Genomic DNA, 25,753 nt, shown 5'->3' with positions numbered 1-25,753 from the left:
CCCTCCCTCCCCCTCCCCTCCAGCCCCTCCACTCCCTCCCCTCTCTCCACTCCCCTCCAGCCCCCCACACTCCCTCCATCCCTCCCTCCCCTCCTCCCCTCTCCCTCCCTCCCTCCACCCTCCCTCCACTCCAGCCCCCTCACACTCCCTCCATCCCTCCCTCAATCCCTCCCCTCCAGCCCCTCTCACACTCCCTCCATCCCTCCCTCCACTCCAGCCCCCTCACACTCCCTCCTCCCTCCCCCCTCCCCTCCAGCCCTCTCACACACCCCTCCATCCCTCCTCTCTCCTCCGACTGCAACAACCTTACTTTGACATTTTGCATAAAAAATAATTGCTAAAAATCATGGCTGTGCAGAACAACACCTTCCCGTTCTTCAGCTCTCAATGGTCAACCAGTTAGTTGTCTCTAACTGCTCCCCTCCCTAGAACCATTATTGCCCAGCAAGAAAACTGTCCCCTGTACCACAACCAGGGTTCAGACCAACTCACCTCCCCCCCATTCCCAGCGTCCATTCTCGCCTTGGGGAAGGATCCCAGTGTCTTTCCTCTAGACCCCATCACCAAACAAGGAACCACATCCTTCTCGCCTCCACCCCAGGCCCTCATGTCCACCCACCCTTGAAGGAGGGACTCTGTGGTATCTCCACCTCCCCCAGCACAATCCTCAGTGGATCTCCCTGCAAGGTTTCATACCTTTGCCACTGGACCCAGTAGCTTCCCATTGCCTCTCCCTCAACACCTTGCCCACGTCTGGCTTCCCCACCCTGATCCCACCACCCTGCAGACCGCTCACTCCTGAAACATGCCTCAACCATCACCATCACCAGGAAGATTGTTCCCGATGCAGGAAGATTGTTTCCGATGTTAGGGAAGTCCAGGACAAGGGGTCACAGCTTAAGGATAAGGGGGAAATCCTTTAAAACCGAGATGAGAAGAACATTTTTCACACAGAGAGTGGTGAATCTCTGGAACTCTCTGCCACAGAGGGTAGTTGAGGCCAGTTCATTGGCTATATTTAAGAGGGAGTTAGATGTGGCCCTTGTGGCTAAGGGGATCAGGGGGTATGGAGAGAAGGCAGGTACGGGATACTGAGTTGGATGATCAGCCATGATCATATTGAATGGCGGTGCAGGCTCGAAGGGCCGAATGGCCTACTCCTGCACCTAATTTCTATGTTTCTAAACCAGGGTCCTCATGTTATACCATACATACCCAACCAAGCAACAACCTGCCGCCCTCAATACTCACCACCAGCACTGCAAACACTCAATGTTATGGTATACTAGATCCACCCCAGTCAGTATACCCATCTTGCAACTCTTTTGGCTTCTCCCTAACCCTTCCCACAACCTACACCTACCACCAGTCATTCACCTCTGCAACCAATTGCCCCACTTCCTCAAAGCTCCTCTGCCCAATAATTCTTACTCTCCATTCATCCTTCCCATCACCATACACATGCCGAAGACAGACACAAAATGCTGGAGTAACTCAGTGGGTCAGGCAGCATCTCAGGAGAGTAGGAATGGGTGACATTTTGGTAATGGTCCACTGAAGACCAATGTTCTTTCTGATTGCTACTTTTAAATGCTTGCTGTTAAGTTCAGGATCGATTGAAGCTTGGTTTGAAATAATATGGATTTTAAAATTCATTTGTTCTGTATAATTTCATGCTAATATTTTTGGTAAGTTTTGTGGTGGACTGGAGTTGATTTTTGAATCATCCAAGGAGGGCAGGCTGTTCCGAATAGATTTTTAAGGCTATGTTCTTCCTGATCTTTGACTTTATTTACTATAAAACAGTGATTTCTGTCAGTTCTTTTTTAATCTCCAAGTCAGACCGTTTAATGTTTGGTCTTTTGCACACGTGTTTTCTTTTGTTGACAGTATGTTCTTTCTTGGCTTTGTGCTTTGTGCCAGTCACGTTACTTTCTCCATCTGACGGAAGTTAGTCCTCATTAGCTCTTTGACCTTGGGCTTGAGGTCATGTGAGTTTGAGCAATCCCGACTGTTGCTGAGGTTCTGTGCAAACCTGGTTAACTGTAGTCAAGCCCTATTGATATTGTACATAACTAGGATGGCAAAATATCAGAACCTGAATCCTTGTGATAAACTGCAGGACTGGGAATACAGCAGAAAGTGAGCCCAGGTGACTTCAAGTTTTGATAGGCCTAAACTTGATATTTATGAAAAGGCAACCAATTAGTAAACTTCATGTTCCACTCCCATATTGGCACAGGGATATAAAACAATCATAAATATATTAAACGATAAAGACATTTTATCAGAGGGTTTCCTGTGCAGTTTATGCGGAATGGCAAATTATACATGTTTTTTTTTTACCGGAAGCGTTATATGGAACAGTCTGAAGAAGGGTCTCGACCCGAAAGGTCACCCATTCCTTCTCTCCAGAGATGATGCCTGTCCTGTTGAGTTACTCCAGCATTTTGTGTCTACCTATGGTACAGACAGTTCATTATTCTGCCACGCCTGCTCACAGCCGATATCAGATGGGCCAAGACCTTAATGTCTTGTTCAATCACAAATTAACTTCAAAAGTCATATCCAGTCCATCACCAAATCCCGTTCTGTGACGTTGTTCCTGCCTTTATACCCAGATTCACTGCTCCCCTCTCCATTTTATTTGCACCCTTGACTTACCACTGAAGTTCTGCCATACACAAATCCTAATTCATCTGACAGTGCTGCTTGTGTATTGTGCCACAAAATGCACACTTATTGTTTCCTGTTCCCAGTGTGTTCCATTCAGATTGCAGCCATCATTTAAGTAGGCCCTAATGACCTTGCTTTCCTTATGACTCCAAGTGCATCATGCAGTTTAGGGTCTTTGGCGTCTCTGAGTTCATTTTCCTCTCCATCCACTGTGCAAGTTCTTTCATTTCGTCACCACATGCTCCCACTCTGCCATCTATTGAAATACCTTCTCAGCTCTGCCTTTTGCATTTCATTCCCTGACACTGTTTTGCTTATTACTCCCTTCTTTTAAAGTGTACCTTTTTCAGTCATGTTTTCAAGTATCTTTCATGTCTTTTTCCCTTGGTCAGTATTTCTCGATCCCAGTTCATTTGAAGTGTTCAGGGTGTGTTTGTCAAGTCAGGAAACGGTGGAATGTGGAATGAAGGCTGGTAAATGGGTTTGAGAAAGGGTCATGACCTGAAACGTCACCCATTCCTTCTCTCCAGAGATGCTGCCTGTCCCGCTACTCCAGCATTTTGTCCCTAAATGGGTTTGAAGTACAGATTAGGATGATTTAGCTGACCAATAGAAACTGTTCCAACTAAATAGCCTAGTCTAGTTTTCTGAGCATAATAGGAAGATGAACCTCCTCGAAAAAGGATGTATGAATAGGTTTACAACTTTGTCAACTTGCAACTCCTAATGAAGTATCTCGAGAGATTTTACTACTTTGGGTGGTTATAACGAACTAATCGGCTTCCAGGTTTGTGAGGTATTGTAGCAGATTTGCAAAACATGAGCTAAATGGCTTGGTGAAGGGAGAGGGAGGAGGTTTGCATGTCGTGGGAATTTTTTGTGGATGTTATGGCAGGATTGATCCTCGACATTTACCTTTTCTTCTGGCAAAAATAGCTTTACTCTGCAGAGATTTATTTTAAGATATGCACGGACTGCTGGAGTAACTCAGCGGGACAGGCAGCATCTCTGGAGAGAAGGAATGGGTGATGTTTTCGGGTCGAGACCTTTCTTCAAACTGATGTCAAGGGGCGGGACAAAGATAGAATGTAGTCGGAGACAGTAAGACTAGTGAGAGAACTGGGAAGGGGGAGGGGATGGAGAGGGAAAGCAAGAGCTATCTGAAGTTAGAGAAGTCAATGTTCATACCGCTGGGGTGTACATTACCCAAGCGAAATATGAGGTGTTGTTTGGCCTACACATTTATTTTACGATAGTGGTTCCAGATTTTAGGCTCAAATTTGGATTTATTACTCCATATTGAGTGAATTTTTTTTTATGTTTAAGAATTACATAATTAGACACAAAATGCAGGAGTAATTCTGCAGGGCAGACCACATCTCTGGAGAGATGACGTTTCGGGTCGAGACCCATCTTCAGACTGATAGTCACCTCCTTGTCACCTTCCCCATAGCTAACAATGAACTCTTCTACATTTCCTTCTCATCATCTGCTTTAATCTGTGTTTTTACACCTTGCACTTCCATATCTCTATGTCTCCCTCTCCCCTGACTCTCAGTTTGAAAAAGGAGCTCAACTTGAGTGTCACCCATCCCATCTCTCCAGAGATGCTGCCCGTCCCGCTGAGTTACTCCAGCATATTGTGTCTCTCTTCGGAATAAACCAGCATCTGCAGTTCCTTACAACACAGATACAGAATTCCATAATTCCTTGGGTGTGAGAGGAGGCGAAACACTGGAATATCTTCCACTCGGATGCATTTAATTTTCATTTTTATGTATGTGCATATGTAACTGGAGTTAGTTCACACTTTTTGGAATGCATGTTTATTGCTAAAAAACAAGAACCCTGAGGGGCTGTGGAAAGTAACTCCATTTAATTTTTAATACTTCCTAATATCTTGCTTTCCATTTAAACTTTTCATCTTCTGTATTACTTTATTAAAAACTTTGTCAGAGATGGTGTGCTGTAGTGATATTAATACCCTGCCTGTGCAAATGCACCTTCTCTGTCTGTGTGTGTGTGGGACAGAACTGCAGATGCTGGTTTACACCGAAGATAGGCACAGAGTGCTGGAGTAACTCAGCGGGACAGGCAGCATCTCTTCGAATAGAAGGATGACTTTTTCGGGCGGGACCCTTCTTCAGTCTGATCCAGAGATACTGCCTGCCCCGCTGAGTTACTCCAGCATTTTGTGTCTATCTTCTCTGGTTCTGCTGCCCCTCTCCTGTTTTCTCATCTGCAGTTTTGTATGGACTGCAATTTCTTCCAATTAAAGACTGTTTTTGGAACCCCGTCACATACATGTCATTTTGCACTCATGTGTGATATGATTTTGCCCAGATGGCTTGCAGAACAAAGTTGTTATTGTGTCTCAGTACACGTGGCAATAATAAACCAATACCAAGATCCCTTTCACCAGACACTATGTCAGATTTTGTCATTTGTTGTTTTGTTTGGTTTCAAGCTATGTTTTCCCACCATGTGATAAGGGAGCAGTGCTGAACTACTATCTACCTCATTGGTGATCCTCAGACTTTTCTTGATCAGACGTTGCTGGCTTTACCTTGCACTAAACGTTATCCCCTTATCATGTGTCTATGCGCTGTAAATGGATCGATTGTCATCATGTGCAGGAAGGAACTGCAGATGCTGATTAAAACCCGAAGATAAACACAAAATGCTGGAGTAACTCAGCGGGACAGGCAGCATCTCTGGAGAGAAGGAATGGGTGACGTTTCGGGTCGAGACCCTGCTTCAGTCTCCAGTAAAGATGAGGGAGTTGGGGTCTGGAAAACGGAAGTCATTGAAGAGACGAAGGGCGTGTGAGGTGTCTTGAACATAGGCTGGGAGGGATTGGACCGGGGGGGATAGGATGGAGTCGAGGAGTGAATCGAGAAAGGCCTCGACCCGAAAAGTCACCCATTCCTTCTCTTCAGAGATGCTGCCTCTCCCGTTGAATTAAAGCCCTGTCCCACGGTACGAGTTCATTCCAAGAGCTCTCCCGAGTTTAAAAAAAAATCAAACTGGCGGTAAGCATGGAGAATGAATGTAGCGGGTACGTCGGAGCTCGGGGACGTCACTTAGCGGCTCGTAACGCTAACGGCAGGTACTCGGGAAGACTCGCTAATGGCAGGTAAGCACGGGAAGACTCGTGAAGATTTTTCAACATGTTGAAAAATGTCCACGAGAGCCCCGAATACCGACGAGTGGCCGTTACCGTAAATCTCCGAGTTCGAATCAGGGCAAACTCGGGAGAGCTCTTGGAATGAACTCGTACCGTGAGACAGGGCTATAACTCCAGTATTTTGTGTCTATCTTGTGTCAATTGTAACCATCTGTTGTATTTCTGCTGTCTGGATAGCACGCAACAAAAGCTTTACACTGTACCTCGGCACACGTGACAATAAACTAAACAACTGATTTCCACCTGCAAGGCCTGTGCCACCTCGATCCATGTACCGCAAAAACACTCAGTTATGCTTCAGTCACCTCGAAACTCCAAAATTGCATTCTCCCATTCAAAGCCCCTTGCCTATTTTCTCGTAGAAGGCACTGTTCACTCATTGCCATTTCCTTTCCAATTCACATGGGTATGCCTTCATTAATTTTTGTCTGTGTTTGAATTCCTTCGAGGCCTCACACTTGTTTATTGTTAAACACACTCTTCCGTCTGCTGCTATTATCTGGAATATGTGCAGAAGTTCTGAAGCTTGTTATTATGTGCTTGTTGTACCAGATCTCTACCTTGTGTTGAATATATTTAGTAAAACCATAAATCGATAAGTAGTGCTGGGTTATGTTCAGCAAAGGAGCCTACTCCAATAATCGGGCGTGACCTTATGTTCTTTAAACTTTTTAATTCAGTGAGGCAAAAGACACTAGCTCCCTGGGAACTTACAGTTAATTTTGAGTCATGTGTTTCATCATCTGGTGATGCAGACAATGCACCTCCAGGTGAAATTAGACCACCATTGAATAGTCTTGTAATGAAGTGTTGCCTGTATTGCCTAATGCCATTTACCACTCCATTGTGAGTTATGATATAGATTGCAATTTACTATTTTCAGCTTGAAATTTACTGCCTGAGGTTTATGGCTCGGGATTTAAATCGTTGTTTCTGAATATTTAGCAGTTAAAAATTGGCAGAGATTATGTCTGGAATGGCTAAGTTTAGGGAAAAAAGAGGATAAGCATGGAAGTTGGGTTTGAGGAAGTGGCTCGGGATTGCAGGAACATCATGGGAACTAGCAGAAATATCCATGATAAATTGGGACAGGGCAATACACAATGAGCACGGAAAAAAGGATCCACAATCAGTGAATAGAGATACCAGAGAGGTGGACTTGACAGGGACAGTGTAGGTAGTAAATGGTTGGAAATCAGCAGAGTCCAAAACTAATGTTGTCAAAGATACTTCTTGATATATACAGGGGTCATGGGGAGAATGGGGATAGCAGGAGGAGGTAGATCAGCCATGATTGAATGGCGGAGTAGAAGATGGGCCGAATGGCCACGTGACCTTGTACAGCCAGACATAAAGGAAGCATTTAAGTTGTGAGATGTGTTGCAGGAAACATCACAAGGCTGATCCTTTGTGCACATGAAAATGTGAGGACAAGAGGGAAACTTGTACTGCGGCAAAGATGTGTAAAAATTAGAAATACGGGTATACGTGTATCAATGTAGGTTAAACATTTATTTTGGTACAAAGGGAGAGAAAGATATGGCAGAAAAGGCAAAGTGTGGCCTGATAGTCACAGACTCATGGACCAATTTAATCATTGATGCCTTCCAATTAGTTCAATATTTTCCAGTATATTCTGTTTGTAATGAAAAAATTAAACCATCTGATAGGGTGCAGTTTATAGGATTTTGGTTAGGCCCTATTTGGAGTATTGTGTACAGTTCTGGCTGCCCCATCACAGGAAGGATGTGGAGGCTATGAAGTGTTTGCAGAATAGCTTTACCAGAGTTCTGCCTGGATATGAGGGTACTGGCTATAAGGAGAAGTTGGACTTATTTGAATTGCTTTCTCTGGAGAGTCAGTCAGAGGCGGAGGGGAGACGTGATAGAAATATAACAAATATGAGACATCAACAGGGAAGATATTCCAAATCAGGGTGGAAATGTCAAAGACTAGATGACATAACTTTAAGGTGAAAGAAGCAATGTTTAAAGGATAATTTCAGGGAAGGTTTGCGACACAGAGCGTGGTGAGTGCCTGGAACGTGCTGTCAGGGCTGGTGGTGGAGCCAGATTTGATAGTGGCATTTAAGAAATGTTTAGATGGGCACATGGATGTGCAGGGAATGGAGGGATATGGATCACGTGCAAACAAGTGAGATTAGTTTAGGTTGGCATTCGGGCTGCCAACTTTCTCACTCCCAAATAAGGGACAAAAAGACAAAATACGGGACAAATTCCCGACGGTAATTCGTTGACCGGCTCGGCCGTGGCTGGGTGAATGATGAGTTGGCCCGGGTGCTGGACTGCACACAAAGCCCAGCCGGTGGGCCAGCTGAGGAGTTTTTGCCCGGACCCGCAAAGTCCGGCGCCCAGTCCAACTCATGAACCGATGAGCGGCCATGAGAAGGAGCGGTGGTGTCGGCGGTCAGCCGAAGGTCCGAAGGTCGGGCAGCTGGCCGGGCTGTCGACAGACAGGGCCACGGGCGAGGCGCTGCTGCTGCTGCACTCCATGGGCTGCACTACGTCAGGACGTTTGAGGCGGGGTCGGAAGCGGCGCTCCGACCCGACAGTCCCCTTGACCCGAGTAGTAGCAGTCAAATACGGGACAAGGGCGGTCCCATACGGGACAAACCAATTTAATCCAAAATACGGGATGTCCCAGCTACTACGAGACAGTTTTCAACCCTAGTTGGCATCAAGCACAGACTTAGTGGACTGAAGGGCCGGTTCCTGTGCTGTACATTTCTATGTTCTATGTTCTAAAGTTAAAGGACTTATGGAATTGATGGGGCATAAATGGAACTTGGTCAGAGTTTGTGGAAACAACCCTCAATATCTAGCAGATTATCAGTTGGTGAGTGATAAATTGCCATATATGGACGAATAGAGGAAATCAGTCTGAAGAAGGATCTCGAGTCAAAATGTCACCCATTCCTTCTCTCTAGAGATGCTGCCTGTCCCTCTGAGTTACTCCAGCATTTTGTGTGTCTCTCAGAGGAAATTTGGTCTTGTTTGAACGTGGCATCATTTGTGTCCTCTCCCGTGTGTTCTGACCGACAGTGTGTCTGCATTCAGAAGATAATTCACCTGCAGTATATTTTTCATAACTATGTTTCCACATGGTGACGCATATGATGTCCAAGGTAAAAATTAGTCTGAAGATAGACACAAAATGCTGGAGTAACTCAGCGGGGCAGGCAGCATCGGCGGATAGAAGGAATAGGTGACGTTTCGGGTCAAGATCCTTCTTTTGACTGAGAGTCAGGGGAGAGGGAGACACAGAGATAAGGAAGGGTAAGGTGTGAAAACAAGTCATCAAAGGGGACGAAGTTCAAGGAAAATGTAGAATAGTGTGAGTCTGGGGTAACATGTGGCCATAGAGCTGGACAGCAGGAGCATTATAAAAGAAATAAGAAAACAAATTGCAAAGAAACTGACAGTTTTTTAATTGAACCAGATATCCTATCTTGGAGCTGTCTTTCATGAGTGGTTTCATTTCCTTCCGAGACATTGAACTGCACTGATGTGCTCGTGAATAGGTACCCAGAACTTCTAATTCTTGCAGCCTAAACATTCTGGAAGAAGGAAGTCTTGAGTGCAAGATGCCCGGAGTTATTGGATATGTCTAAGTAAATATTTGGATTAGTTGTTTTGCTCAGTGAGAACGTGAGCAAAACTGTAGTACTTCATGTAGAAAGACACAAGAAGCTGGAGTAACTCAGCAAGTCAGGCAGCATCTCAGGAGAGAAGGAATAGGTGACGTTTCGGGTCAAGACCCTTCTTCATACTGTGAGTCAAGGGAAAAGGAAACGAGTAGATGATGTAGACGGTGATATAGAGAGAGATACAGAACAAATTAATGAAAGATATGCAAAAATTAACGATGATCAAGGAAACGTTCCATTATTGGCTGCAGGGTTGTTGATGCAGACCGTGAAACTCAACAGGACGTTAGTGAAACTAGTATGATGACTAGGGTGGGGGAGGGGTAGACAGAGATGGGATGCAAGGGTTACTTGCAGTTCGAGAAATCAATATTAATACCACTGGGTTGTAAATTGCCCAAGGGAAATATGAGATGCTCTTCCTCAAATTTGCATGTGGCCTCACTCTGGCAATGGAGGAGACCCAGGACAGAAAGGTCAGTGTGGGAATGGGAAGGGGAGTTAAAGTGTTTGGCCATCAGGAGATCATGCAGGCCAAGGCGAACTGAGCAACGGTTTTTCAGCGAAAATATCACCCAGTCTACGCTTGGTCTCGCCGATGAATAAGAGTCCACACTTGGAACAAGGTATTCATGTGTTCCATGTGTTTGCTTGGCAGGATGAATGGTCAGGAGAGACCTGGAGAAGAGGGAAGGCAGACATGTCCACATTTGGACAAATGACATAGAACAAGGAACATGTGAGGTGTTGCAGGGTTGGAAAGCAATGCTTTAACAGCTTGGTGTCTAATCTTGGAGAACCAAATCACTCAGAAAGCCAATAAGAAATTACTTATTGTTGCCAAAGCTTATTATTGCAAAAAGAGCCGTGGTATTCAGGAAATGCGGACACAAAAAGCATAAATGCATTTCAGACAAAGATGAATAAATGCATGAGAGAGAGAAAAGAATAGAAGTATTGGGTGAGATAAAGTAAGATGGGTAGAGCATAAAGAACAGCATAGAATATTGGGTAGAAAGACGGGTAGAATGTCCCGTGTATAATTCCACATCGATCACTTGCACATGGGTTCAAAAAGAGGGTGTGACAAATAGTGTGGACGGTTGTTAAATGCTCAATGCAGTAAAACAGGTTTGCAGCAGTCAGGTGTAAGATGTGATTAAGTATGATTAAATGCGATGGCCATTGATTATCAATACATATTTGGTGCAAAGATGTAATTGGTGGGTGAACAGAGTTCAAATTATAGTTTTTATTTTAATGCAATTGGATAAAATTCCAAAAAGACAAACAGTATTTTGTTTTATGTTTAAGAAGGAACTACAGATGCTGATTTAAATCGAAGATAGGCACAACATGCTGGAGTAACTCAGCGGGACAGGCAGCATCTCTGGAGAGAATGGGTGACATTTTGGCTCGAGATCCTTCTTCAGACTGATCAGTCTGAAGAAGGGTCCCCACCCGAAATGTTCAGGCTGATCTATCTGAAACAGACTCGGTGGGCCGAAGGGGCCTGTGCCTGCGCTGTATTTCTAAACTAAACTAAACCTTGTTGCAAAGTTGGCAAAACTGTTGTTCTTCTTCTCTGCACTCCTCTCCTGTTTGCTACATTCTTCAACTTCCTCATTGGAAACTTTAGTGATCTGTTTATCTGCACCTGTTAAAGGTACAGCATGCCGGGCAAGGTTTATGCTGCGGAGAACAAAATACCTCCTCAGCCATTCTCCAGGTAACTGTATTCTCCGCTCAACCCTCCGCCCATCCTCCCCACTCTCTTCTCATGCCCCACTCTAGCTTTGCATTTCACTCCTCTTTATCTGACAGCCTTTTGTTTTCTTTTCATCTGTGGCCTTGGTGCACCCATCTGCCTTCACCTGTATCCACTACCACTTGCCAGGATTTGGCCCGCCCCATCTCTTTCCAGCTTTCTCCCCCTCTATTATAATTAATCTGAAGAATAGTCATGGCCTGCAACATCACCTATCCATGTTTTCCAGAAGTGCTACCTGACACTGAGTTACTCCAGCACTTTGAGTGTCTTTTCTTGTAAAGCAGCATCTGCAGTTTCTTCCTTGTGTCTACTTTTGAGAGGTTCAATGATAGTAGACTGCATTTGCATTGAAATGCAGTGAATCGTGGAAACAGCCCAGGCCATCACACAAACCAACCTCCCTTTTATTGACTCCATTTATACCTCACACTGGGCCAGCAGCATAATCAAGAATGAGTCGCACCCTGGACACTCCCTCTTCTCCCCTCTCCCATCGGGCAAAAGTATAAAAACCGCACACCTCCAGATTCAGAGACAGTTTCTTCCCAGCTTTTATCAGGCAAGTGAATCATCCTACCACAACCAGAGATAGACACAAAATGCTGGAGTTACTCTGCGGGCCAGGCAGCATCTCTGGATAAAAGGAATGGGTGATGTTTCGGGTCGAGACCCTTCTTTACTCAGAGAGTGGTGGCGGTGTGGAATGAGCTTCCAATGGAAGTGGTGGAGGCAGGTTCATTGGTATCATTTAAAAATAAATTGGATAGGCATATGGATGAGAAGGGAATGGAGGGTTATGGTATGAGTGCAGGCAGGTGGGACTAAGGGGAAAAAAAGTTGTTCGGCACGGACTTGTAGGGCCGAGATGTCCTGTTTCCGTGCTGTAATTGGTATATGGTATATGGTTTAGATTGAACTGTAGGTGCATAGAGTTGTCGATCGCTGCAATTAGGCTACAGCTCTGACGTCCAGTGTATTTCCAGTTTTTATATTTCAACGCTCAATGGGCATGCAGTATGTTCAGCTCTAGAACTTCCTCACAAAACTGCTTCACCGCTCTGTTTGTACTCATTTAGGATTTCTTAAAACACATCTCTTCAATGGAATGTTTGCCCTGATGCCCTGCAAGTGGGCAACGAGGTGCCGTTTCGGGTGACCCAGTGATGCAGCTATTGGAGCTGCTGTCTCCAAGCACCAGATTACCAGGCTCGATCAATCAGTCTGAAGAAGTGTCTCAACCCGACACGTCACCCATTCCTTCTCACCAGAGATGCTGCCTGTCACGCTGAGTTCCTCCAGCTTTTTGTGTCTACCAGGCTCAATCTTCACCTTAGATGCAGAGTTTGCATGTGCTCTCTGTGACAGCATGGGTTTCCTACAGTATCCCCACACAGTGTGTAGGTGATTGTTAGAATCTGGGTAGAGTTGACAGCAAAGTGACTAATGCAGGATTACTGTAAAATGGTGGGTGATGGTTGGTGTGGACTTGATGGGGTGAAGGGCCTGTATCTGTGCTTCATTTTTTCAGACTCAGAAACAGATCTGTTGATTTTGCATTGGTATGTGGAACTCCACTGCTCCGTGAGAGAGACAACCTACGACAGCAAAAATTGTCGCCACTGTCAGCAAAAGTCTTTCAACATGTTGAAAATTTTGCGGCAGTCACCTGTAGTCGCCCAAAAAAATTGCCTAGGTGGGGCAGGCCCCTTAGGTTGGGAGGTGGAATTTGGGGAAATTAGTGGTTGCTTTGTTTTGTGAAGTGTTTTTATTTATCAAAGGTAGAATTTAGAGTGCTTTTCAAACATTGTTGAGATGAAGCAACTGCAGCAGGAGACCTTTTCTTGAACTGCAGTGAAGTATCGTAAATATGTCCTCTTCTCATTCCTTGTCGGTGATATATTAGAACGTTGTGCACACCAATCTTAACTGGCACTTTTCCTCAGGACAAAACAGTTATAATAGAGTTGGTCCATGTTGGTTGCCTTGCATTTAACATTGACTTGGCTCCTGGGAAAATTGCGATGACGTTTCAAAATACCACTGCCTAAATATCTGTGAAGTTTGGGAGCGGTTTGCCTTGCATATGCTTGTTTTTTTTTAAACATGCTGATCTGTATGTGGATTGTGCTTCTTCAGGCTGATGGATATCTTGGCTGGTTTGAACAGGACAGAATTAATACTGAACATCCGTCACAGCAGCCACTGCAAAATGAGACAAATTTAGGCTTGTTGCAAGATCTAGTCACATTACAGCACATTAAACAAACGTCAAATGAAAATATTAAATTATTTTAAAAATGCAAAATAAGTTTAAAAAATGGATCCCTTGATGTCAGTTTGACTTTTCAATTTTCAGAAACTGCCCTTGAAACAATTTGGAGTTAAAATCACTTATTTAAGAGTTTTTGGTACAGCTGTAGTTGCAGGTTCTTGCCAGGAGGTGATGATGTCAGGAGAGTTTTGGATGTTATGAATTTTCCATCTCGACCCGAAGCGTTACCTGTTCCTTCTCTCCAGAGATGCTGCCTGACCCTTTGAGTTACTCCAGCTTTTTGTGTCTAGCAGCACCCATAGTCAGAGTCGGACCCGGGTCAGAGTCGAACCCGGCTGTAAGGCAGCTACTCTACCGCTGTGCCACCGTGCCGCACGAGTTGACATGAACTAGATGGGCTGAATTGCATCCTTCAACGATACTTTACTTATAACACAACTGTTCTCAATAGAAGTGATAAAATCAGACACTGGTGATGGTTTGTGTAAAATTCAACTTTTGTAAAATGAGACTTCCATGTAATTTGGAGATTGAGTTAATATTATCCTTCAATAATGAGGTCATTAATGAGAAGTTAATAGTTCACGTTGTGTTTATGTTGCGTGGAGAATGTCTGGAATTTTACCTTTTATTTGGAAATGGTTTTGTGCAAACATTCTGTGTACTGGTGGTGAATCTGTGGAATTCTTTGCCACAGAAGGCAGAGGAGGCCAAGTCAGTGGATTTTTTTAAGGCAGAGATAGATAGATTCTTGATTACTACAGGTGTCAGAGGTTATGGGGAGAAGGCAGGAGAATAGGGTTAGGAGGAAGAGATAGATCAGCCATGATTGAATGGCGGAGTAGACTTGATGGGCCGAATGGCCTAATTCCGCTCCTATCTTTTTATGGCCTTATGACCTTACTTGCGAAGAGGGCTAAGTCAACTCAGACTGGGTCTATTTTTAAACTTTGTGCTGTATCTGTGCTGTGCTTAGTGACATTGATACTAGCTCATAGTTCTCCCAGAACTTGGAAGCAGCTGTATGATGGTGAATATTATCTGTTAGATGCTGCCATTAAATTTACAAGCTGAATCAGATGCTGGATTGGGTACTGCCTACTCAAGCTGGAGAACTGCCCCCTTGACATTCACTGACAGCATGTGCAAATGTTGCTGGTGAGGTGAAAAACAAACATAGGTTCCAGCACTTTCAAACAGCAGAAAGACTATGCAGTCAGCTATTAACAGCTCAATCTGGCACACATGTTGTTAACTCACCAGCAGTGTTATGTTACAAGATAATAATAGTACTACTCCTTTAATAAGCTGTAACTCCATATAACTTGCAAGCAACGCACACATACACACACTGTGTTTCTTCACTGTCTTTCTTTCACAGATAGATCAATGTACGGCTGATGCAGGATGCCATAATATCTCTTGTGCAAGTTCACTACAGCTGGTAGTGTAGATATCCAGCAGTGGGGAGATCGAGGAACAGTGTAGAAAGGAACGACAGGTGCTGGTTTACACAGCAAATACACACGAAATGCTGGAGTAACTCAGCGGGTCAGAGTTGCTCTCTGGAGAAAAGGGATAGGTGACGTTTCGGTTCTGAAGAAGGGTCTCGACTGTAAACATCACCTATTCCTTATCTCCAGAGATGCTGTCTGACCTGCTGAGTTACGGCAGCTTATTGCGTCTGTCTGAGATTGAGGAAAATCTCCATCAGTGCGGAGAGTTGGGGCGATCGCAGAAATTCATCTCCATCTTACACTGGCTCCATGACGGCATGCAAATCATCAAGCTGACTATCAGATCCCCAGCAGAACCATTCTCACTGAAGACTGATGTCATACAATGCTGTGTTATTGCTCCAATACATCCCTCAATCCATCGCACTGCAACGTTGCACATCAACACCAACAAAGCTCAGTCAAACCCCTCAGGCCGACCCTTACAAATAGGAAGCCGTTTTCTCCACCCCTCCCATCCCATTTCTCCAACCAGTCTGACTGTCCTCCTGATTAAATGTTATCTCTGTATGCTTCGTTGTCACCTTCCCCTAGCTAAACTTTTCCTTGAACTTCATCCCCTTTGATCTCTCGTTTTCACACTTTACCCTTCTATATCTCTGTGTCTCCCTTTCCCCTGACTCTCAGTCTGAAGAAGGGTCTCGACCCGAAGCGTCACCTTTCTATCCAGAGATTCCTCCTGTCCTGCTGAGTTACTCCAGCACTCGCAAAGGGTCTGGCAGGCCAAGGAAGACCTCCACAGCTGATGACAGAAGAATTCTCTCTATAATAAAATAAATCCCCAAACACCTGTCGGACAGACCAGAAACACGCTTCAGAAGTCAGGTGTGGATTTGTCAATGACCACTGTCCGCAGAAGACTTGAACAGAAATACAGAGGCTACACTAAGATGCAAACCACTGGTTAACCGCAAAAATAGGGTGGCCAGGTTACAGTTTGCCAAGAAGTACTTAAAAGAGCAACTACAGTTCTGGAAAAAGGTCTTGTGGACAGATGAGACAAAGATTAACTTATATCAGAGTGATGGCAAGAGCAAAGTATGGAGGAGAGAAGGAACTGCCCAAGATCCAAAGCATACCACCTCATCTGTGAAACACGGTGGTGGGGGTGTTATGGCCTGGATATGTATGGCTGCTGAAAGTACTGTCTCACTTATCTTCATTGATGATACAACTGCTGATGAATTCTGAAGTGTATATACACATCCTATCTGCTCAAGTTCAAACCAATGCCTCAAAACACATTGGCCGGTGGTTCATTCTACAGCAAGATAATGATCCCAAACATGCTGCTAAAGCAACAAAGTTCTTCAAAGCTAAAAATTGGTCAATTCTTGAGTGGCCAAGTCAATCACCTGATCTGAACCCAATTGAGCATGTCTTTTAACCATATAACCATATAACAATTACAGCACGGAAACAGGCCATCTCGGCCCTACATGTCCGTGCCGAACAATTTTTTTTCCCCTTAGTCCCACCTGCCTGCACTCATACCATAACCCTCCATTCCCTTCTCATCCATATGCCTATCCAATTTATTTTTAAATGATACCAATGAACCTGCCTCCACCACTTCCACTGGAAGCTCGTTCCACACCGCTACCACTCTCTGAGTAAAGAAGTTCCCCCTCATATTACCCCTAAACTTCTGTCCCTTAATTCCCTTGTTTTGAATTCCTGTTCTCAAAGGGAAAAGCTTGTCCACATCAACTCTGTCTATCCCTCTCTCATTTTAAAACCTATCAGGTCACCCTCTTGAACCTTCTGCGCTCCAGAGAATAAAGACCTAACTCATTGTCTTGTATATGTTGAAGAAAACATTCTAGTAAAGTACTCTCTCTATTTTTGTTGACTAGCCCCCTATAATTGGGTGACCAAATTGTACACCATACTCCAGATTTGGTCTCACCAATGCCTTGTACAATTTTAACATTACATCCCAGCTTGTATACTCTTTTATATGCTGAAGAGAAAACACAGAAGGGGACTAGCCCCCAAAACAACCCCGCTAAATATGGCTACAATACAGGCCTGGCAGAGCATCACCAGAGAATACACCCAGCAACTGGTGATGTCAATGAATCGCAGACCTCAAGCAGATTTTTTCAATTACAAATCTAAAATTGTGGAGTACAGAGGCAAATAAATAAATGATGGGCCTTTGTCCCAAACATTATGGAGGGCACTGTACATCAGATACATTGTTAGGTACATCGTTCGACAGAAAATAAAATAATTTTACAAATTGAGCAAGAAGTCTATATCGTCCTTTGTTATTGCTGCCACATCTAACACCCCATCTATTCTTAATTCAGCTCTTTGATCTCTCTCCTATTTGATCTGCAAGAGATTAGACAAAAAGCTGCAGCGGTTATTGTATCAATATTTCTTACATCTGTGGTTTTCAGTTTATTTGTAATTAAATGTGCCAACGAATGTGTCAACTAAAAGATCTTGTTCTATTTATTTAATGACTGAGCTCCCTGGCACATTAACAGCTTCATCTTTTACCAAATAAGTACCTGAAACAGACCACAATGACCACTGTTATTTGTTGAGAATTATATCATTAAATTATCTTGGCTGTGGTTGATACATGTTTAAAAATGTATGTCTCCATTCACACTAAAAGCTAGAAGGTGATAAACATCTGTAGACAATTATGTCTCCCATTACGGCTGCTGGACACTGAAGAAATTTGCATTAGAAACTGACAGGGCCTTCGCTTAAGTGTCCCCATAACTGTGAACCAACAGCCCAATGTTAAGGGCCTGTCCCACTTACGCAATTTTTTTCAGCGACTTGCCAGCACCCGTCATAGTCACAGCAGGTCGCCGAAAATGTTCAACATGTTGAAAATCCAGCGGTGACCAGAAAAAGGTACAACTCTTTGGGCGACTACTCACGACCTAACAGGTTTCACATTTCGTATATTTTTCTGGTCGCAGCTGGATTTTTCAACATGTTAACAATTTTCGGCAACCTGCTGCGACTATGACGGGTGCCGGAAAGTCGCCGAAAGAAATCGCTTAAGTGGGACAGGCCCTTTACTGTTGTGAGAAAAACTGCTCATAGGAACACATCTCCACTTACAACATCGGTAGGCGGCGGCGCGACTTTCGTCAGCATGCAGCCCGGCGATTTTTTTCTATGTTTTTATGTAGTTTTTTGTTATTTTTTGTTGGGTATTGGGGGGGAGGAGGGGGGGGGTAACTTTTAAATCTCTCCCTACACGGGAGACGCGACCTTTTCTTTGTCGGGTCTCCGTTGTCGTTGGGGCTGCAACGTGGAGTGGCCTCCAACAGGAAGACCAGGGGCTCTGGTTCCGACTACTCACCTCACCGTCGCGGAGCTGGCCGAGTCCGGAGCGGTGGTGGAGCGCTGCTGCGGCCCGACCTCCGGAGATTCGGGCTGCAACTGCGGGTCTGGCGGACGGCGGCACCGGGAGCCCGGGTCCCTGGAGGGGAGACCGCTTTTCAGTGCTCCCGCAACGGCGACTTAACAGTTGCTGGTCGACAGAGCTCCTGGAGCTGGGGCCTTACATCACGTCCCGCGCGGCTTGGAACTGACTCTGCGAGCGCACTAGGACAAGACCCTGTGTGGTGCATCAATGGCCGCGGGACAATCGCCATCGCCAGCCGGGGGCTTTCGCTTCAGTGCAGTGGAGAGGCCCTTTATTTTGGCCTTGATGTGATGGATGTTTAAATTATGTTGTGTCTTGGGTCTATTTGTTTGTAATTTATGGCTGCAGAAACGTCATTTCATTTGGACCTCAAGGGGTCCAAATGACAAATAAATTGAATCTTGAATCTTGAACATGGGATTCAATGGGAAATGGAGTTTCATATTATAGGAAATTACAAAACAAATGGTTTTCTAAAGGGGCTGTCTGTGGCGACCTAATCTGCGAGTTCAGACGAGTTTGCCCTCAACTCATACTCGCAACATGGTCGACACAAGGTCCTAGGAGGTCTTTGTAACTCTCCTTCATGCTTGATAGTAGTCCCCGCGTACTCGAGGCCTCAGCTCGGTCGCGGCATATGTTTCAATTTTAAAAAATGCCCGTGAGTGAAAAAAGGTCGCCATGGAAAAACTTGCACGCTCTGTAATGTGGGAGGCTGTAATGTGTACAGTATTGTGCAGGAAGGAAGTGCAGGTGCTAGTTTAAACCGAAGATAGACACAGAAACTTGCATGCTTCAAAGATCTTCGATCTACATGTGTCAGTTTTCGAGGATCACTCTTGCAACCTGAATCAACCAGTCCCGGCCTCCACACCCACCTACAGCAAGCCGCACCTTATGATATTTTAGCTTCACTCCCCAGGCAACTTAGTTGGTATGCAAGTTTGAGCAACTTCAGAGTACATGACAGATTGCTTCAGGAAGGAAAAGATAAGAAACCACAGCAAGTTAGGATTAGAAAAGGAGAGACAAGGATGCTGAAATCTTGAGCAAAGCATTAAGTGCTGGGGTAACTCAGTGGGTCAAGCAGCATCTGTGGAGGAAGATGGGCAGCCTTTTGAGTCGGGACCCCTCTTCAGGTTGAAATGTTGCCTGTTCACCTCCCTGACTGCCTGGCCTGCTGAGTTACTACAGCACTTCATGGTTTGCTTATGGTTGGAATAGTTGAGAGTTAAGTGTTGAATATATCAAGCAGCAGTTTCTATTCCCTAATGACACAGATAGAAGCCATTCTGCCCATTGGGGTAAGCCATTTAGAACGGAGATGAGGAAAAACTTTTTCACCCAGAGAATTGTGAATCTGTGGAATTCTCTGCCTCAGAAGGCAGTGGAAGCCAATTCTATGGATGCTTTCAAGAGAGAGTCAGATAGAGTTAAAGATAGGGGAGTCAGGGGATATGAGGAGAATGCAGGAATGGGGTACTGATTGTGGATGATCAGCCATGATCACATTGAATGGCGATGCTGGCTCGAAGGGCCGAATGGCCTACTCCTGCACCTATTGTCTATTGCCATTGAATGTATACTGGCCCCCAAAGCAATCGCATCCTTCCCAATCTAATTTCCCTGAAACCTCCTGTGCTCAAGAAGGAACTGCAGATGCTGGAAAATCGAAGGTACACAAAAATGCTGGAGAAACTCAGCGGGTGCAGCAGCATCTATGTTCCTCCTCTTGTGCTCCTCAGCACCACCTTCATTCTCCTACCAGTCTCCTGCACTCGAGGTTATTGACAGTAATTTCCCAACCAGTAAATATCTGGGACATGGGAAGAAACTAGGGCATTATGCTTGGTCACAGGAAGACTGTGCAAACTCCACACAGATTGTACTCCGTGGTCAGGATCGAACCAGGGACTCTGGAGCTGTGAGGCAACGCTATGCGCTTTCTCCCCCTGCTTCATAGATGGAACCCTCGCCCGTAACTCCGCTCTGCCCCACAGATCTGCTCTTGCTCCCCTCCCCATATGGAATACGGATAGAGTTCCCCTGGTCCTCACCTTTCACCCCAGCACCTACCAGGTTCAACGCATCATTCTCTGACGTTTCCACCACTTGTCAAACCCACCCCTATTCCATATTCCGCAGAGACTGCTCCCTCCGCAATGCTTTGGTTCACTCACCCCTTTCCACCCAAACCACCTCCTCCCCAGATACTTTCCCCTGTTACCCACTCCCTATACCTCTACCCTCGTCTCCATCCAGGGACCCCAGCAGTCCTTCCAAGTGAGACAGAGGTTCGTGTGCACCTCCTCTAACCTCACATACTGCACTCGGTCCTCTCAGTGCGGCCCTTTTACATCAGCGAGACCAGGAGTTAACCAAGTGACTGTTTCCACAAACACAAAACGCTAAGGCCTGCTGGATCTCCCAGTTACAAACCAATGAGGTCACAAGCAAGCAGGAAAACTGGAGGAACAGCATTTCATATTCCACTGAGGAAGCTTACAACCTAATGGTATGAACACCGATTCTACAATTTTAGTTAAATAAGCTGCAGACACCTCTCCTCCTCCCCCCCCCCCCCCCCCCCCCCGCCAAATCTTTTTCCCCACTCTTCCCTGTGCCACATCTGGATGCACACCCAATTCTCACCTTCCCTCTTTCCTTGCCCCCTTCTACCTACATTCCTTCCTCTAGCTTCACAATTCACGACACTTTTATCCTTTTCTTATCTCACTTTTTACCTTTTCATCTCTGGCCTTTGTCCTATCATATGCCAAACACCCCCCCCCCCCCCCCCCCCCCTCACCTGCAGCACTTGCCAGATTTTGTCCTGCCCCTCACCTCTCTTCCAGCTACCCCCCTTACCATCATAATCGGCCTTCAGGTCCTGACCTGAACTGTCACCTATCCATGCTTCAGCACTTTGTGTCTTTTTGTTTGTTAACCAGCATCTGCAGTTCCTTCTGTCTACAGGCAGCACTGTTTGTTGTGCATCCCATCAAAGTCGCCGGTGGTTGAGATTCTTTGGAACTCTCTTCCTCAATGGTAGTGGAAGCAGAGTCCTCGATTATTTTTTAATGGCAGTCGTAACTAGATTTGTGATAAACAAAGTTTACCTCACAGATCAGATAAACACCTGACTTGATGAAGCCGAGTTTTAGTTAAAAATATAAGAAGATATTAAATTGGTTTCTGGGCTAGCTTACAGCTTATATTTAGTGTCAAATTAGGCTTGCCTTAGGTTGTGGGTGTGTGTGAGATAATAAATCCTATAACATTGTCTCCCAAGTGACAGGCAGAGGAGCAGCTAGAGAGATAGCTGGTCAAATCTTTCAAGTGAGATGCCATAAACCAAATGACCAATGTTTATGGGGGAGGAGGCAATAAAGGAAGAGAGGAATAGACAGTCACATCTTTGTAAACAAATGACCTATGTTTATGAGGGACCAAATGACAGAGGAAGCAGCAAAAAGAGCTAGGGTGGTCTATTTGGAGATAAGGCAAAAAGGTTTGATGTGATGCATTCTGTGGAAACCTTTTCCTGTACCTCTGACATGATTAATGTCTGTGGAAGGTGTTAAGGGAACAAAAAAACCCTATTTAAGGCAATGTAATTCTGTTGTTAAGGGAAGGTGACTGAGCACAGTCAAGTGTCTGTGTTGGTCACTTGACTGGAGTTCTCCCTCCCTTCCATCGGCCGATGTTAAGTAAAGTTTTGAACTGGTCTACCAAACAGTTTGTGTGGTGTCTGTTTATTAAGAAGCGAACCTGGTTTAGTAGTTAAAATAAGTAGCTTTTTCAGACTCGGGCCATTAAAAACTTTCTCTTCATTAGAAGGAACTGCAGATGCTGGTTTAAAGCGAAGATAGACACAAAAAGCTGGAGTAACTCAGTGGGACAGGCGGCATCTCTGGAGAGAAGGAATAGGTAACGTTTCGGGTCGAGACCCTTCTTCAGACTTCGACCCAAAACGTCACCCATTCCTTCTCTCCAGAGTTACTCCAGCATTTTGTGTCTATCTAAAATGAAAGTGAGTTGATTCACCATAGAACGCACCGTAGAATGGAGCGGTTCAGGAGATCCTTCACCCCTGCAGCCATTAGATTTTATAATTCGGACCGCTAGGCTGTAGGGGGATGCATTTTTGCAATTTTTAATTTTTAATTGTTAATTATTGGTCTTTTTAAGTACTTATTGCTCTCAGGTAGTGTCCACAGTGTATTCTATGTATTTTCTGTCTGCGTTCGTTTTGAATCTGTGGGTTTGTTGGTTGGGGGCTTCGGGACATCTGAATTTCCCTGACGGGATCAATAAAGTATTTATTATTATTATTATTATTATTATTATTATTATATCTTCAGTTATTTTTGAAAGTAAACATCCTGGAGCCTGAGTATATGGGCTAATTCCTCTTAATATTTAATAAAACAATTTTTAACATTGAGAATTATTCATGTCAACTGCATTGACAAATCAGAGGGATAACTGGTGTCACGTCTATCCTTTACTGAAACACAGCTTTCCCATAAGTTCGTGAATCTGTTCATGGATAAACCAGTCACATTTCCTTGATGCATATTGTTAACCTGTTCATTGCCACCCCAGAGTATACTCAGGCCATGGCCAATGGTGAAAAAAAACTTGCCAGTGAACAGGTTAAGCATCCACATTCTGTTACAAATCTGTAAAGTTAACTGCAAGAAAAAGGCAGGAAAATATTGTATTAGCTTTTACTGCAAGCTGGGCTTTTTCTCTACGAATGAGAAAGTCAAGGTGCAATGAAGCAAGGCCGGAGGTACTGTGTACAGTTACGCTCTCAGCTTCAGGAAGATTCACTTGCTTTACAGGGGAAGATAACAAAGATTCACTCAGATTTATGGGATAAGAGAGCTGCAATTAATTAGAGTAAGCCTGGTCCTCCAGAGCTTATCAGACTAAACCGCTATCTTGTTGAAATGATATATTCAAGAGAAAGTTAGCTATAGATCTTAGGGATAACAGAATCATGGGATATGGGGAGAAAGCAGGAATGCGATACTGATTCAGGATAATCACCATGATCATATTGAATGGTGATGCTGGCTCGAATTGTATGTAAATACTAAAAGGTGGATGTTGCAAGTGATCATAGATTTGAAACCAGGCACCATTCATTTACTACAAATATGCAACTTAGGAGGCACAGGCCATTCGGCCCCTTGAGCCTGCTACATCTTTTAATAAAATTATGGCTGACTCTGATCCAACTCTGCATTCAGATCCATCAACGGTAATCTTAACTTGTCAAGAATCTAACCACTTCTGCCCAAAGAATATTCAAAGAACATATTTCTATCATCATTTGATAAAGAGAGTTTCAAGAAAAGTGAGTGGGGAAAAAAGGTTAGCTTGTGTCCCTCTTCAGTGGTCAAACACTTCACCCTTGTTCTATATTCTCCACAAGAGGAAATAACCTCTCCGCTCTGCCAAAGCCCCTCAAGATGTTATATGTCTCAATCAAGTTCCCTCTCACTTTTCTGATACTCCAGCAGATTACAAGCTTGTCCAACCTTTCCTTATAAATTAATCCACCCATTCCAGATGCCAGCCAATAAATATTTTCTAATGTGCTTTCATTACACCAAATCCTTAGTTAAAGAGACCAATACTGTCAGAGTGAGGCTAATCGCAAATGGAGGAACATCATCTCTTTTCTTGCTTGGGCAGTTTACAACCCAGTGGTATGAATATTGATTTATTTAACCAAGTAACCCCTGCATGCCCTCTCTCTCTCCATCTCTCTCCCACACACGTAGCACCAGGTTCCCGTTCTCACCTAGCAAACAGCTAACCATGGCCTGTTTCCTTTATCATCGTTACTTTTTTGCATATCTTTAATTCATTCGTTCTATATCTCTCTACATCACCGTCTATATCTCTCGTTTCCCTTTCCCCCCCCGACTAGTCTGAAGCAGGGCTCTGACCCGAAACGTCACCCATTCCTTTTCTCCAGAGATGCCGCCTGTCCAGCATTTTGTGCGCCTATCTTCGGTGTAAACCAGCATCCGCAGTTCATTCGTGATAGGTGAATATGGGTGAGGGTGGGTTTGATTGGCAGATGGGTGAACAAAGGCCAGAAATGAAAAGGAGACAAAGGATTGTAAGATAAGTAGAGGCCAGGGGTGAATGGTGAAGCCGGAGGAAGGGATAGTATTGGAAGGGGATGAGGAGGGAGGTAATAAAGGGGGCGGAATAGTGGGAGATGGTGTGCTCCATGGTGTGGCACTGGACAAATAGGGAGGGGAAAAAACTGTAGCTATAATTGGAGAATTCAATGTTCATACCATTGGGTTGTGCGTGACCAAGAGGAACATGAGGTTTTGTATGTGGCCTTTCTCTGGCAGCCGCAGTATTTTAATGAAATTGCCTTTTACTGAAGCAAGAGCTTCACTAACAGCTAGCACGAAGCTATCCTCAAAGTGTGACGTAACTGGAAACAACGTCAACCTCAATAAGCCATCAACTTTCAGCTTAGGAACTTGAAGAGCCTTGATTGCTCTTTCATGTCGTTGCAGGACTGATCAATTTGAGGAACAGCTGCTTCAGTAAACAAAGGCTGCCATTGTATGTGCTGGAAAAGTCTCCGCAAATGCCAACATTTTAATCAATCTCTAAATCAATGGCAGGCTCACTGATGCGTTGGTAGTCTTTGTGCCAGGAATCACATCTGTTCATATGTGGAGAGCACATGTGCTGCTAGGAAGACCCTGCTTTTAAGAGTGGACGATGGCAGCTCTTTCGAGCATTCACTGGGCCCTCTGGAGAAAAGGAATTAAAGATATCCAAAAAAGTGTTTGGACATTGTCCAGTTACCGCAACTTTTTTAAATTGTGGGATCTGATTCATGGAAATTGAAAATCCTGACTTTTAAAAATAAGGAGAGTTAAACTAGACAGCAACCTATCTGCTGGGCTGTAGAAAACTGATTGGAAACACACTAATGTTCTAATCACTGCAATTCATAAATTACAGGTAGTTTGAGGTGTGGCACTGTGGCGCACCTGTAGAGTTGCTGCCTTACAGCGCTTGCAGAGCCGGAGACCCAGGTTCGATCCTGACTACTGGTGCTGTCCTTACTACGGAGTTTGTACGTTCTCCCTGTGACCACCTGGGTTTTCTCCGCGATCTTCGGTTTCCTTCCACACTCCAAAGACTTAAGGGCCTGTCCCACTTGGCGATTTTCTCGGCGACTGCCATATCGGCGTCATATCAGTGTCG

The 25,753-nt window shown here is 44.6% G+C and overlaps 1 protein-coding gene across 7 annotated transcripts in view; it reads left to right on the top strand.

The window, feature by feature from the left end:
• Positions 1-25,753, top strand: part of LOC129706508 (suppressor of tumorigenicity 7 protein homolog) — a 182,047-nt gene that overhangs the window by 610 nt on the left and 155,684 nt on the right. The gene's annotated exons all lie outside the window — the stretch shown is intronic.

The sequence above is a fragment of the Leucoraja erinacea genome, chromosome 19 (genome assembly GCF_028641065.1).
Source record: "Leucoraja erinacea ecotype New England chromosome 19, Leri_hhj_1, whole genome shotgun sequence".
Lineage (NCBI taxonomy): Eukaryota > Metazoa > Chordata > Chondrichthyes > Rajiformes > Rajidae > Leucoraja > Leucoraja erinaceus.
Note: the sequence above shows the minus strand (reverse complement) of the source record. Positions and strands in the feature narration are given on the sequence as shown.